Consider the following 14,617-nt stretch of genomic DNA (forward strand, 5'->3'; position numbering starts at 1 on the left):
TTTGACTCTATATCAATATTTAATATTGATATAGATGAGAAACTGTGAAAGAAATAGCTTATAAAGATAACAGGCTTTCTCCCAAGCAATGTATCCCCAAACAAAACCCTTTCCTATTAAAATAACTGTTTCCTGAAGCTCTTTTGATACCTTTATTTATTTTCTTTTTATATATCTTTCATGTAGTCTGTTGAATTTTCTTGATCATTTCAAAATGAATCCAAAAGTAATTCAAGTGTTTTTTATTGAAGCTACGTTTTATCCAGATGATTATGTGAGGCTTCCAGCTCGCATCTTTGACCTATTTTTGTGTTAGTAATGAAAAAAAAACCTGTCTACCTGCTAATGCTGATATGTAGTCTTGATTACTTTTTATAGAACAATCACATTGTAATATCTGCATAGACTGGAATAAAATTTGAAAGTGGACATATGACAACTCTTTGTAAAAACCTTTTATGGAGATGGAATAAGAATATTCTTTTCTCTTGATTTTAGCATACAATAAAGGATTCTCAATAGCTTCTTGGTTGACAGTAAATAAAAATAATTGTGGCATCTGTGAAATTTTATTTCAAATGTTTTATTTTCAATATACAATATAGCTGTAGTTTGTAGGATGTCAATCCTTCAGAATAACTTCTTTCATTAATATTACTAACTTCAAGAGCTACTGTGCTATGTAGTTAAGATGTTTGGTTAGGAAAAGGGAAATTCAGATTTTAATCCATCCTTATCAATAGTAGCTCATTGCATGATTTCAGGCCAGTCTCTCTTTGCCTCATTTATTTTCCAGGATTATTGTAGGCAATAATAGGACGATGGAACATCACCTGTGCCCCTTGAGCTCTTCAATGAAATGCAAGGTGTTGCACAAGTAATAGTTACCTACAGCTGCTGTTTCAGTCATGCTATGGACATAAGTTCACCAAAGATGTTTTAGAAAAATACTGTACTGTAGAAATCAAAGATACCTATTTTGGTCATTAAAAAACTGCTAGATCCATACTGACAAAATATGTTTGCTAGAATAGTTCAGCATCATAAAGTTGCAAGCTTTTTTATTCTCACCCTTCTCCTTTATTTACTCGTTTGTTTGTATTGCATCAGCCACAGTTGAATCAATGGGACTGCATCCAGCAGAGTTAGTCTAGGAAGAGGGATAGGAGCTAATAATCCAACACTGATGCACTGATAATTCATGGTGATCTTTCACTTATATTTTATTAGCATATTTTCAACATTATTAAAAAAAAGGAAAAGAGATAACACTTGAGATATAGTTCAGAAAATGGCTATTTATTTCTTATTATGTAAAGAATGCAAGTTGGGTTTTGGAAATTACCAGAGGCTTCAATAGAAAGTAATGATGGTCAAAAATGAAGGCGTAAAATGCCAAAGCAAATTTTAAAAGGTACTATTTCCAAATAGAAGTGATAAATCACACTATATTATTGAAGCAAATCAGAGTGTATGATAATTAACAGTAGCACATCATCAATATTTTATAACATTCACTGTTTAGAAATAAGTTTCATGGTATTGAATATTTATACCCATTGTTCTATGTTTGCACTAGGGTAGATAAATAATGAATTAATATTAAACAATTTAAAATGTTAAAAAGTGGAACAATAAAAGCAGATAAATAGAATGCAAACTAGCTTAATCAATCTTTTGAAAAACTTGAATGAAGGTATGAATATTCATTTTGTGCCAAAAACAATGCTAGTTATATCAGGCGTGCCTTTAGGAAGACGATGAATCTCCCAGAATGTGTCCAAATTAACCTGCCCTTCCTGTAAAGTAAACTGAATTTTATCACTTCTGTCATTCTTCTTCATTATATCATGATCTGTTATAAAACGGTAGCAGAGCAGGATTCAGAAGAGGGTAGATAATGATAAAGGCAAGAAAGTTCTGAAAAAAACTTCTATTCTTGCTTTATTGATATATTAAGGCTTTTAACAGTGTTGACTAATAAACTCTAGATATCCTTTACAAATATGGGTTTACCAAGTCACCACAACTGCTTATTGACAAATTCATATGACATCCAGGTTGCAACAGTTAGAACAGAAAATTAGGTACTATAGTCATATTTATTTAATGTATATGCAGAACATATGATCAAAATGCTGGAGCCAAGAAGTAAAACTGGAATGAAAAATGGAGAGAACCATCAAGAACCTTAAATATACTGATGATACCAATTTAATAGCTGGATGATTATGTCAACCTGGAAGGGGCAACTCAATGCAAAGAAGAGAAGGAAGAGGAAAGGGAGGGTGAGGGCACTAAGGAATATTTTATTTGTAGGTTCATGTTGACTGTAGCTATGAAATAAAGACATGTTAACTATTTAGAAAAAGACATGACTAATCCAAACAAAATATTAAAGTGCAGATGCATCACCTTGATTACAAGATATATATTGTCCGGGCCATGGTTTTCCCAGTAGTAACATATGGCTATGAAAACTTAACTATTAAAAAGGCTGAATGAAGAAAAAATTGATGCCTTCACATTGTAGCACCAGGGGAATTTGCTGACAATAACCTAGACTGCAAGAACAAATAATTCAGTACTTGATGAATTGCTCACTGGAACGCTAATAATGAAGTTAAAGTTTAAATATTTTGGACACATAATGTAAAGGTAAGAGTCACTGGAGAAATCCTAATGTTTGGAAACATCAAGGGCAATCAAAAGAGTTAAAGGTGGTTAATTCTGTCATTGATGACATAATCAGGCAGTTACAAAAATTCAGAGCAGCAATTACTGAATCAGACATGGTGAAATGATATTGACTCAGAAGTGATTGAACACTAACCATAAAGCAGAATTTTAAAATATCACTTCGTAAAAATATTTTTAAACAGTATTATACTTGAAAGTTATTTGCAATATTATTTAATTTTAACACTAATTACAAATGCCTAATCATTTTCAGTTTCAGAAACAATTCTATGTCCTTGCAACATGCTTTATATAATAAAGTGGCTGAATTTTTAAATAATTTTATTAAATTTTTACCTACAATAATAAAAAATACAAACTAAAAAGAAAAAAGAAAAAGAATAAAAGGTGCAAGAAAGCAAAAAAGAAAGATTAGAAAGGGAAAACAAAAAACTTCCTAAAATAGCAATTTCTCACCTTCATTATGACAAGTATAAAGTTTCACTATCTCTTCATCTCCTTTTATTCTCATTCCATAACTCAATTCTTAACCATAGGAAAGTCCAACACACATCTTTCCCAATCCAGATGTCAGCAAAAAGTCCAAAGTTCACTTCCATTTAGATTTTTTTTCTGCCGAATATCTCAATTTCATTCATATGGAGGTAAAAACATATAAAACCAAAGCAAAATTCATTGCTTTGTATAGTGCACAAGTTTGTTTTTTGAAGTGTGTGTGTGTGTGGGGGGGGGGGCAGCTCAAAACCTCAAGTCTCCTCAGTTTAGGAGACAGCACAGTAACTAGCAGCTGTTACAGTTTATTGAATATGCAGAATCATCCAGAGAATGCACACACACACACACACACACAGGCATGTATAAACACAGAGATATAATTGGGAAAGAAATTTGGCCTGACACTGATTGATGGCCATAATAAACTTTCTGAAAAAGGAAGAGAAGGACTTAATAAGAAGAGCAGAGTTTTTATTTCCACAGCTGCAACAGGTATTTTGTAAACCTAATGGATCTTAATTGCTTATTTAAGTTCAGATTGCCTCAAAATATTTCTATTATCCATAGAAACAGGTTCCAAAAATATAGTGCTGTCTAGCTATCATGATGATTGCAGCTATGTCTTACACTGTGAACAGGAACGCAGATGATACTGCCCCTAATAATAAAGAGGTTTTGTGGTTTCACCCCTGTGAACATTAACAATGCTACTAGGCTATTTATACAATTCTGCCAACAGAAAGGCTGCCCTTGAAGACTTTTCTAAAATCTATTTAGATGGATGTTCCCACAAATGGAAAAAAAAGTTGATGGAAGTGAGGGTTGCATGAAATTCTGTCCTAAGAACTTTATTTGACCACAACTGCTGAAGGTACCAGGTTTGGGTAGGCTTGCTAATATGATATGGGATAATAATAATAATTCTGTTACATAGGGAGATAAAGAGACTATATATATAGTCTTTCTCTATATATATACACTATATATGAAGATCTTTATTATTTTGTTTTTGTTTTTTCTTTCCATAAATGAACACTATCTATCTATCTATCTATCTATCTATCTATCTATCTATCTATCTATCTATCTATCTATCTATCTACAATCATGTGTTCATTTATTGAAAGAAAAACCAAAGAATAATAAAGGTCTTTATAAAAAGGACTTAATTATAAAATGTGTCTCAATATGAACTCTTGCAGCAGTTAGGGCAGGGGTCGGCAATCTTAAGCACTCAAAGAGACACTTGGACCTGCTTCCCAGAGGAAAATAAACCACTGGGAGCCACAAGATGTGTGTGCGTGCACAGACATGAGGGGGAGGGGGAAACTTGATTGAAGAGTTTAATTAAAAAGAAATAGAGGCTGCTGTGCATGAGTTCTCTCTCTCTCCCTCTCCCTCCCTCTCTCCCCCCTCCCTCTCTCCCTCTCTCCGATCTTTTGCTCACCTGGCAAGCTGGCCTCATGCTGTTTTCGGACAAGCTGACACACATTCTTATTGGGCTGGCTCTCCTGCCCTGCTTTCTGCTGCTTGCTGCTTCCTGTGGAGATGCAGCAAAGGCAGGAGCCTCACCCAATAAGCTTGTCAGCTTCTTGGAGAACAGTGTGAGTTACACACACACACACACACACACACACAGAGAGAGAGAGAGAGAGAGAGAGAGAGAGAGAGAGAGAGAGAGAGAGAGAGAGAGAGAGAGAGAGAGAGAGAGAAGGGAAGTGCAAGTGCCTCTCTCTGTCTCTCTCTCTCTCTCTCTCTCTGCAAACTGGGAGCCCCAGGAGAAGGCTGAAAGACCTCCAGAGCCGCGGGTTGCTGACCCGTGAGTTAGGGGAACTACATTGTAAGGTATGAAGTGCAGAGTAAAATGAAGAAAAAGATCCAAGCAGTGCATATTGCAGTAATGAAGCTTTTGATGGGTGGATGTGTGTGTCTGAAACCTTATGGTAAATTATAGTGTAAATTCACTGGTATTCATTTACTAATGTATAAAGTAGTTCCCTTTACATGGTTTGGCACTGTGCCAATATAATGCATGCATTTGGGGCAGAAAGGAGTGAAGAGTGCAGAAGAAAAACAGAATAAGACCATGCTGGACTAGAAACAGCTAAGCATGACAGACATTTTTTGCCTTAACATGTCTGTCGGTCTCATAGTGATACAAAATAATTGATCAAATTAATAGGGCTTGCTAGCAGCCTGAAGACTCACACATTGTGATGGCAAGCATCAGGAATAGTATGGGTCAAAGGGACTAAGCTGACAGTGACTGAGAAGCAATATTGTGTTGGATTTTCCCAAAAGTCAATGAAATTTTGGCAGGTGTGGGAGCCTATGCGGGGAGGTGTTCAAGGAATTCAAGGCAATGGGTATATCATCCAATTAGTAGCCCACAACAGATAAATAAGTAGGTCTTCAAATGTGTGGTCCTGGAGGCCATCTCAACATTTGTCCTCTTGTAGATTTTCCTGGCATAGGTCAAAGCAGGAACATAGTTAATACAGAGAAGTGAGTGTGTATTTATTATTCACATTCTTTGCTTCTCTCATCTATAAATCAGAACGTTAGACATTGTAATTTACATCTTGAAAACTCAGTTGGCCAGTCTGATAGCAGATAATTCATCCATCCCCAAATATCAAATTATTATAATCAAAGGATAGTTAAACAACTTCATAGGATTAGAATTTTGATTCACCAAATTCACAATACTGATAAAGAATATCAGAAAGAGAGAGAAAGAGAGACGAGAAAGAGGAGAGAGGAGAGAGAAAGAGAAAGAGAGAGAGAGTTTAAAGGTTTGGATTTTTTTTAAAAAAAACAGTTTAGATTTATTTAGGAACCATAATGAAACATAACTGAAAACTTATTTAAATGGCCATTCGGCCAATTGTCCCAAGTCATAAATATTCTTGAAAATAGTTTAGGATATAAAATAGGTCTATTTCACTGAAACACTTTGTTAAAGGGACTGTACTTTGTCTGGACCAATTTTTTAGTTCTATAAGTGACTAAATGGACTCCAGAAGATGGTAGAAGACAGGAAGCCCTGGAGGAATGTTGTCCATGGGGTCCCTATGGGTCGGATATGACTTCGCAACTAACAACAACAACATAAGTGACTTGGATGCTTTTGTAAATATTCAAGCTAAATATCACCCAATGCTTGATTTGTTGATTTTAAATGCTTTTTAATCAAACAAATCTGTCAAATGACTTTTTGATTCACCTACTTTGCAGCAGCTTTTGGCTTAGAATAATTAGCATTACAGGTTGTGGTTCAGAGACATGGAGTATCATATAACTTGGTCCCAAAAGGACAATGTACTTATTTAGTCTATTTCTAAAGGATATCTAAAGGATATTATTTCTTGAGCTTATAATGGGAATCACCAAATAGGAACAAATTTTCTGGGAGCAAATATTTGAAGGATTTGTTTCATTTTTCTTTCTTTCTGCTAAACATTTTTACAATTTCAGTCTGTTTATAAAATAGCAAAAATTATTTTTTACCTATAACCATTTTGTTCTTTTTAAAAATGAAACAAAAAAGCGTATATAGAAAGAATGATAAAATACAAAAAGAAGAAACTTATATGTTTAACAAAGGAAAAACTTTGTTAATAAAAAAGAATGTATATATGGATTGCATTCTGAAGTTTATTCCAAAAGTCTAAGAATGATTGTTATTCTGTATTAAATTATCATTGAGTTCATTGGCTTCTGCCAAAATAAATTAATTTTACAAACAATGTGAACTTTAAGTTCTGTTTATTTATTTAATTTATTTAATTTATTTTAATTCCATTTACCACTTCTATTGTTTTCCAATATTGTACAATGCTTATTTAATGTACTGTTAGATATCTACAACCCAAAATTTCTTTTAACTAACACCTGAGGAGAATAATTTTAGGATTTATTTGCCATTCATTATACAAGGCTTCATTTCAGAGTAAAACAACATGTAAACATGTCCAAGTCTAGTGGGATAACCCCCTTTTTTACTTTAAATTGGTAAGTGCATCCCTTTCTTTCAACATTTGCATAATGAGCATGGCTATCTGTAGTGGACCCATGCAACCCAGGCAGCTGCTTGTCCGTTTTTTGGGGGGTAACCAGGAAATACAATTGGCAGATATTCAGATGTTTAGGTGCCTTTAAAAGCAAACATCTGCTCCTGCACCGAGCTTCAACAATTGTATGTGAAAGGAAGATCCCTTGCTAGGGGTAGGGCTAAATGGCTGCCTTCACATTTATTTTGGCACCAAAATACACAGCATAAGAATAGACCATGAATAGATTTCTTTTTCTTTATTTCAATTTAGTTTATATTATAATAAAATTTCTTAAGGAAAATGTAGATACATAAAAATATTTACCCTGAAGAAGCTGTAAATCCTACAATCATAAGTAGTACTGATGTCAGGCTTAAATATAATCAGGTAAATCAAAGGGAATATATTTTAAAGATGGAGGACAAAGAGCCACTGTTTATGTATACACTTACTGTTATGTACTTGAAAGAAGTCTTGGCAATTTTGAGGTGAGGATGTGAGGTCATTATTTCCTTTTTGGCTGATAAAAGTGAAATTACAGCAGTTGAAGAACTTGAGAGTCATGAAATTGTGCATGTAAATCTGTGGGTTGGGGGCTGGCAGCAGAATATATACTCCCATAAGCCAAGTCCCTATTCTGGCTTGGGCTGCCAAGTCAACTGGCATTATTAGGTTCCTGAAAGTAAGAAAGTAGTAACTCTAGAAATGAGAAACACTTCTGGAGCTAACTCCTATGTTCCCTCCTACACCGTAGTCAAAACTGCACATCACAGATAGGTAGTACACAGGAAAGGAAGGAAATAATTTTTCTATCTCTTTTCTGCTCTGTGCAGTGTCTCTGCTCTATTTTCTTCACTAGAAGGGTTATTTGGTTTAACTGGGTATGGCCTAGTAAATCTGAATTAATGAATAGCAACCTTCCTATCACTAAAGTGTTTGATATGAAAGTGGAAAAGTAATTTTTACATTTTTATGAACTGTGACCTGTACTGTTACTAAGAGGAACCCTGCTACTTCAGGGTATATTATATGTTGCTCAACTGGGAATGTGAATCAGCTGGGAATGTGAATAAAGAAGGAAAATCTTCAGAGCTGTGGATGAGATAAGGATGTTAAAGTCAGGAACATGCAGGCATTTTGGTACTTTAAGTATGAGTGACTCCACCACTATGTAAATCTTGGCAATGTTTTTTTGCAGTATTTGCTATTTGGTTGTCCAAGTTTTTTTCCGGAGATGAGAATGCTTATGAATCCTTTTCTACACTGGCTTCTGTGACTTGAAGGTAGTTCTGGAAAATTTAAATAACCATCTACGTTCTACCTACTACTCATGCAGGTATTAATGTTGTAGCAGCTAGAAACTAGAGTAAATGTTTCTTCTACTTTTTTTCAGAAGGTAAACCAAAATATATTCAAGACCTAGAACAGTAGTGTTGACTTTCCTATCATCACTTTGGTATCTGGTTTGTCAGGGTGTTGCTAATCAGGACCATCTCCCAAAAAAGTATGTGACAGCTTTGGCTACTCTATTCAGAAAATGTGCTGACATAACATCTAAACTGAATGAGTTTTAACTGGATTTCATTCAGTGTGATGAATGAAATGCTTGAGATGATACTTTACATACATTACTCAGAGACAATGAGATAGCAGTTTACAATGCTTAGTATATAGTAATTGTGGATGAGGCTGCAAATATCAGCATGGTGCAACAGGTTGTATCTTCTTTTCACCTTGCTACAAGTTACATATTTATTGAGGAATGCTTGTCTTGCTTTCTGTTTTATCAAAAAAGATATATTTGCTATTTTGAAATATATCCTCTGCCACTTTATCATTCCTCCTAAAGGTGCTCGGGCTAGTGGCTTGATGGAGCCTTTACTGTTGTTCGCCTCTGAGTTGATTACAGACTCTTATGAGGAAGAAAAACCATAAGCAATATAGATTTTCCATGTTGTGAAACTTAAGTACTGTATAATAAGAAACAAGATGCACATAGTCATTATTAATGCATTATCAAATTGATAATTGTGCTTATCAAATTGAACTTCCCAAGTTATGTATAGCTAACAGCTTGTGATTACAAAAAGCTATTTGAATTTGTTGAAAATCTGACTTGTGAGGAAAAATAAAATTCTGGCATCTTCAGGTGGTTATGCATGGAAGATGGAAAAAAAATAGCTATCTGCATCACACTGCTTCACACCTGCATATTGCTACATGTAGCCAAGAGGAACAAGGTAAAACTCAGCTCTTCTCTATGTAGTTGGTCTTTTGAGCAAGGAAAAATGAACCTATTTGTGATACTTACTACAAAAATTGATAAACCTGATAAAAATAGCCATGAGCATTCTTGTAATTGTCAAATCAATGCATAGAATTATTGAAGCAAAGAGAAAACCCATGCATTGAAGCTATACTTATAATAATGTGAAGCTTTCCCTGTATTATGAACACTCATGCTCATACAGATCTATCTGCATACACATTATCAGAAAGATCATTTTTCTGACTTCAGGCCAAATCCCATCATATGACTCTTCAACAAGGACAGAAGCAAGCCTTGTGGGAAATTAATCTCCCTACTCAGGGCTTTTTTTCTCATAGAACGCTCAGAACGGAGTTCCGGCACCTTTTTGGGATGGAACCTTGTAGGGTAGGCAAGGTGGTTTGTATAACATGTGTGAGTTCCGACACCTTTTTCTTTTACAAAAAAAGCACTGTCCCTACTGTAGTCAAAACATTTATCCATATCTTCAACAGAAGATATTCATTATGATTAAGACACTCTCAATTTCATTTAGCTAATCATTAAAAATGATTAAAATTCCTCCTCAGTTATTTTGTATTTTTTACTTGCTCTATGAATTTGGATAATACTGGAGGGTAGCTGACCCTTTTCCTTTGAACAAATTATCAAGTTAATGCTCATGCATAGAAGTATTGAAGCAGAGAGGAAACCCATGTATTGAAGCTATACCTTAATACTGAGTAGATTTCCCCATAAAATGAATACTCATACTCATATAGATCTATCTACATTGAGCTCTATTACGAGATCCACTTTCCAAGGTGGATTTGACCTTGGAACATATATATTGGAATGGAGGGAAACATAAATCCCCTTCCCTTTCCACAGATGAGTTACTAGTCTATTCTTGCAGCTTGAAAATATATAGATGTGGGAAGACCTGCAGGTAAAGTGACAACAGTTTTAATTTGATACAAGTGAGGAAGCAAAGTAAGCAACACATTTGTATTTGATGTAGAGCTCACACTGAAAAAAAAGATTGCTTGGATATATTTAAAGCAGAGCTATGCAAACAGAATGCAAAGCTCTGTTTTTGTTACACAAATGCAAATGTGCAGCTTCCAACCCTCAAGTTCTTTTAAGTTATTTTATTCACTGACAAATCCTTCTGCATACAGTACTGTTTATAAAGCAGTGCTTAAAGGACACTGTTTCTTAAAAAGATATATGAGTCTTTCTACTATAAATACACTATTGCAACCCAGCTTAGAACTGCTTGCAGAGAAATAGAGAATGATGTGTAAGGGCTGAGGCATCTGGCAGCAACATCTTGATTTTACTTTAATTTTCGGCTATAATGGAAGAGAAAATATTACATGAATAGTTAATACTTGTTTTTCTGAATAGGTGAAATTAGGTGAGGCAGATGAAAAGAAATCTGCATTCGGCTAACAAATCACTTTTACATTAGCCAGACCAAAATTTTCCTGGCAAATATATGTAAATCACTAACTTTCAGGGCACCCAAGGGAAAGTGCTTTATGCTATAACTTAAATACTAATGAAATCAACTGAAAATGATCTTCATTAGTCAGCTGCGCCTTGATAAGGCTCCCTGTGGACTGATATAAATTCACCATGAGAAATGGATTCTCTCCTAGTCCACAGTGAGCATTTAATCCTTCTGCAAAGCAAATTCAAATATAATCTTTAATATGCACCCTCCCCATTCCCACTGGCTCTATTCCAGGCATTTTATATTTGATTTTGCACCGCTCTCCCTGCCTCTTTTTTCGATATTCTGTGTTTCTCCTTTCTTCCATCTCCCATTTATTTAGTTTCCTGTGCATATTTGCTCATCCATGTGTGACATAAAAATCCAAAATTAGGAACAATAATTTAAAGGCTGGTAATTTGCATATAGCAACTCAAAGTAATATCTTCACTGGCAAGACAAACACACTGCTTATTGATGAAAAGTGAAAGGGCCCAGGTATCCAAATATCAAAGGGATGGTTGAGATGTCGATTCTTGCCAAATTAAGACTATTGCTAGGTTAATCAGATATAGCTCCAGTTTTAATGGCAACATTTGCTGATTGGAGAAGGGAAAAGGAGATAAAAACTCACCAATCAATTTCCAAATTTCCCAATAATGTGGAAATTCATATGGAACTCAATTTTGAGAACTATCAGTCCCATAATTTCTCACCATTGTTGTATTATTAGAATCTGGATAGGGCAAAGCTTCCCATCCATTTGTCTATGGAGATTCTCAGTCATAGAATGGTTGTCCCAAAGGTGTTTTTTCAAAAGGCAACTGGAGTTTCTGTGATTTTTCTTTTGAAGACATTTTGCTTCTCATCCAAGAAGCATCTTATGTTTTTCACATCTTCAAGAGAAAAAAATACAAGAAGAAGCACTTTTGGGATTCCCATCCTTTTTTTAAGCTTAGAATAGCTCATTCACGGTTTGGATCGAACATCACATAGGCAATAAGAAACTTTTTCTTGCTTCAGTGCATCCATACTAGACCTTAGTCTGGCATATGGTGCTAACATTTATTAACTTCTGCTTCTGTAATTTGCACAATATTTTAAGCTGGGAACATTAATGAATGAGAATGCTTGTCATCATGTTGTAAAATGTCAAATAAAAAAAAATCAGCTGCAAAATCCAATCTACCAAGACTTCATATCCAATCCTCTTGTCTCTTTAAAACTCCACCCTTCCTATTTCTTTGTGTATAGAAGGAGAACACTTAGAAATAAAAGCAATCCCTTGTTCAATAGAAAATGGGGAATCTCTGTTTCTAGCTTTTGTTTGCATAAGATAATCACAGCTGAACAATTGTGATGGATCGAACTTTGAGACAGGGGAGAACTTCTCAAAGGCCTAACTCTTGATGTAGATCACCTTTGGATTTTGTGCAAGTGAAGGTTAAGAAAACCTATACATTGTCTACACTTGCAAACAAAAAAATCACAATGTAAAGAGATCCATATAGCCTCTGTAGGGAGGACATTCCATCAGTGGGGTGCCATCCTGAAAAAACCCACTGGTTCCACAGCATTTTATTTTATCTTCTTTGAAAGAAATGTGAGTAGGACGTTTATAAGAATCACAGTTTTATATATTTAAAAAATTGAATGTGCTTGTGGAGGCTGATGCATCTCCTGAAACATCTAGGAAAGGAGCCAAATTTTATGCAATTGCTATGCAATTAGAAGGCTAATGGTTTAGATTGTTTAAGTACAGTATTCTATAATAAACAACTTACATATTTATTTTTCCCATACTAAGGATAAGATCAGTAGCTAATTTCCTATTTTCCCTATTTCCCTTTTTCTTCTATTTTAATATTTTATATTGTTTAAAATTTTGTTATTTTATTTTGCTGTGTAACTTCATTATTTGGTTATTTGTTTCATAAATATGGATGTTGTTGTTTGGCTTGTTTATGAGAATATTTAAAGCTTTTGCTTTAATTTTGTTCTCAAAAAGAAAAATCTGTGTACCCTACAAGCTTCTTTCACTCACTCTAGATCTTCCTTTGGTTACGAAATTATTATCTGAAGATGGAAGAAGAAATTGTTCTGTATTCTAGCACTATGCAGATTAACTTTAAAAAAAAGAGTAGCCATATTGGGGAGGCAATTTGCACAAGAGGAAATTGTCAGGTGGTCCCCTTTTCTTCCCCTAATTTATATGTAGGGTCTGCTTTGCTCTCCTTAACTTTGATCTTGCTTTTTCATCAATGAGGTGATATCATAGTGAAATAAATGCTTGGCTTAAAAGTAGTGGAGACATTTCATGGGGTATATCTAAAATACTGGCAGGACCGTAATGAGGAGGTCATTATTTTAGATAAGATGGTCCCCAGGAAATTACATTTTTAAAAGTTTAAGCCATACTTTGAATTAGCCAGACATGGATTGAAAAAGAACAGACATGATATAACTATATGGTAGCTATCCAATTTACAACTGTAGCTTGACGTCTCACATGATTTTTTTTTAGTTTAAATAGAAAATGGCTAATATTCTTTTCAGCATCCCAACAGCTATAGATTGTAATGACCCTAAGTATAATTTTTTCATGAATTTATTTTGTTCCTCCTTCCTAGATATAGTTTTCCTTCATAAAGCCAATGTCTAAGGTAGAAGGAATGGAAAAGATTTTAATGAGCTACCTCATTAGAGGTTTAGACTGACATAGGGGGAAAAGATTGACTCTGTGATATAAGCACACCACTAGACTAAGTGAAAAGATACAGGGAGTGTTTGGAATTTGGCTCATGTTCAAGCAATAACTGCTCCCGGGTGAGACCTCTTCTTTTATATAGGTTTAGGGTGAAGCACAGTCTATTTGTTAAGCATTTATCATAAGTTACACATAAATTCTAATTACAGAATACTTAATATCTTGATTTTCATATTGAAATTAGCTTGTTGAAATCCAGAAGCAAAATGCACATGTATGTCAAATATGTGTCAAGAAATAATACTCTGCATAGTCACTTAATTTACGATGCTAGCCTTTAAGCTCCCATAAGTCACGAAGAAGTCAACAGCATGAAGAAACTAACTTTACTCTCATGCTTGGTAAGAACTGCTCTTTGATAGGACACATCTAAATAGAGGATATTTGTCACAATATGTTCTTACAACCTGTTTGTTTCTATGCTTTAAAAATGAGTTAGTCATACAATTTATCTGCCAACTAGGGCTATAGGATAATATGAATTGGACTTGGGCCTGGATATTTTTTCCACAGTAAGTATGCCTAGAAATAGTAAATCCTCCATTGAATGACTGAGTCTCTGTGCAATATTTACATTGTGAATCTCAGAACTTACTTGCTATACAAAAAGAGGATCTCTCTCTCTCTCTCTCTCTCTCTCTCTCTCTCTCTCTCTCTCTCTCTCTCTCTCTCAAATACATCTGTAACCATGTTCATGACAAACTGGCCTTCCTAATTTTAAAATTAATGAAAGATAAAACAAATCTTTATTTTGGTCAAAGACCAGCATAAAGCTGCAGCCATGTCAGCAGTAAACAAAAATAAATATTGCTAAGATAATAATGAGGTCAAACATTGCTCTTCTAAGCTTGTTA

The sequence above is a fragment of the Vipera ursinii genome, assembly GCF_947247035.1.
Source record: "Vipera ursinii genome assembly, chromosome: 3".
In the NCBI taxonomy this organism is placed as follows: domain Eukaryota; kingdom Metazoa; phylum Chordata; class Lepidosauria; order Squamata; family Viperidae; genus Vipera; species Vipera ursinii.